At 40.3% G+C, this 2,286-nt stretch overlaps 1 protein-coding gene across 1 annotated transcript in view; it reads right to left on the bottom strand.

The window, feature by feature from the left end:
* Positions 1-2,286, bottom strand: part of DESI1 (desumoylating isopeptidase 1) — a 14,682-nt gene that overhangs the window by 12,223 nt on the left and 173 nt on the right. The window lies entirely within an intron of this gene.

Genomic DNA, 2,286 nt, shown 5'->3' with positions numbered 1-2,286 from the left:
TGGAAGAGTGACTAGATTTTGCATGTTCTGCGATCAATTTGGGACACGGTGTCATTGTTAGAATGTAAGGGCATTTTAAACTAGAAACTCAGATTGTTTTATAGAATACCATCCATGTCTGGGTTTGTCTTGAAGGCCAAGCAGAAGGAAGATTAGATGGCTGCCAGTCTGTTGTATTGGCAAGGTTCATTTAATAATCTTGAGGGTTTACAGAACAGAGAGTAGACGCATGTAGTTTAATTCCATATAAGATGTTTATAGAGGGCTCTGGATTAATCAGCTTGAACTGGGGTGCATCTGTGATGCATGAAAGTTATATAAGGAGACAGGCACCACACAAGATACTGTATACCCTGAATGAGAGTAAAGCCAGTGTCTGCGTTGACACGGCACTGTGGCACTGAGAGCAGCACCTGTTCCTTCATCTGTGAAGTAAGGAAATAGGGTGTATTAAAGGTTAGCACTTCTAGTCACTTAAGCTGCCATGCCATTTAAGAAAGCATATTATGTTAATTAGTCAAGCATTTTTTTCCACATGTAGCCTGAAGCATTCAAGCTGCAGCATGATGCCAATAGAAAGGAGAATGTTCTCAGGCATCTCAGGCCCTCTTCCTCTGAAGTGGTAAGGAGACAGGGCAGAGACTGCTGCTGGCATAAGACCTCTTACTGTTCTTTGGAGTGGTGGGCCATGCCAGAGAAATCTACTCCCCCTCAACACACATCATTTAATTCCTGCCTCTCCTCCAGATCACTTTATGAATTTCTTAACCATGGTTTGCCTAGTGCTTACTCATCTTCCTTGAAAATACCTGTATTGTAGAAGGTGGCCTTGAGGGATTATCACCCTTAAGAAAGGGGTGAAAGCTGCCTTGTTTGAATTAAACTGAGTAAATCTATGGCAAGAATACTGTAAGGAATAATCCTGCTCTGGCCAGGGATGACAAGGGTTTTAGCACTAAATCATGTAATAAAGCTCTTTTCCTCCCTAACTTCTGTGATTTTATTAAGCTTATGCATCTCACAGGGTGAAACTGCTCGGGGTTTCTAAGAAAACAATCCTGTTTGCTACATGGAACTTAATGTGGAATTTATGGCCCTTTGAAGAGAGAATGGGGTATATGTGGGGCAAGTAGGATACCCTTCTTCATCCCCTTGGGGAAACCTCTAGAAAATCATAAAGATCAGGTATAGCAAGGGGGAAACGCACATTAAAGATGTACTATTACACAGAGGATAAAACCCAAGCATCTCGCCTTGGAATAATCTAGTCACCAAATTCATGTGACCTTGAATATCCTGAGGTTTGCCTTGTCACTGTGATCATGCAAGGCCTAGTAGGCTCTATTCCAAGACTGTGTCATGGCTTGCCTCAACTCAACCAGTTATTAGCTACTGCATGAACTTTGTTCTGATTTATGAATCTTCTCTTTCATGCATGGAGCCTCATACAGGTTAGCCCCGAGTGCTTTGTTTTTCCAGAATGCCATTTTGTAGATATTTGGATACTGTGAAAATCACCGCAGATTTTTACCATTCAGAAAAGGATATAAGTACTAAAAGTTATCAGATAGAAATTCAGGAAGCAATAAAAATCTCAGATCTACATCTGAGTGGGTGGTACCACAACTAAAAACCTTAGTTCTGGGATCACATTATGAATTTGAAATAAAATGAAAACAGGTTTATTTCACTACATGTTCATGTATGGATAGCTTGCTTTACCTATATGTACAGGGTGCATACATGTTCACATATGGATACTTGGGTCAGAATTAAGTCTGGCTAAAGCAAGCTAACCTCTTTCAGTTTAGTTAAATCAGTACAAGTTTGTACATATTGATTCATATTTCTGGCCTCTCTCAACATAAGTCAAAACTTAGCTACAAAAATCATTACTGGTGCACTAGTGAGAGTATAACTTTCAAGAGAGGAAAGCCTGAAGACAAAGTTTTTTTTACATTATCTGGTTGCAGTTAGGATTAATTTACATATCTCTAAAATGCTGCCTCTGTATATCAGACAGAGACTGAATTTATTGACTTGGGTCACAGGAATATTTTTCTTGTCAATCTTGCAGACTTGCTGTTGGCATGTACTGGTCTTCGTGCTCAGAATAATTCAGGCTCTCATCTATTTAAGCCCACAGGATAGCAAACCACCTCCTTCTCTTAGGACAGGCACATCAAACTAATGCCAGCAATTTCTGAGATAACAGTACATGGGGCATCTGTTCAGAGACTGAGCCTGTTGGGAAGCTTTACATCAGACTGCTAGTGGGTCATGTAG

Source organism: Alligator sinensis, unplaced genomic scaffold, assembly GCF_000455745.1.
Source record: "Alligator sinensis unplaced genomic scaffold, ASM45574v1 scaffold215_1, whole genome shotgun sequence".
NCBI lineage: Eukaryota > Metazoa > Chordata > Crocodylia > Alligatoridae > Alligator > Alligator sinensis.
This window is presented reverse-complemented; position numbering and strand designations above follow the sequence as displayed.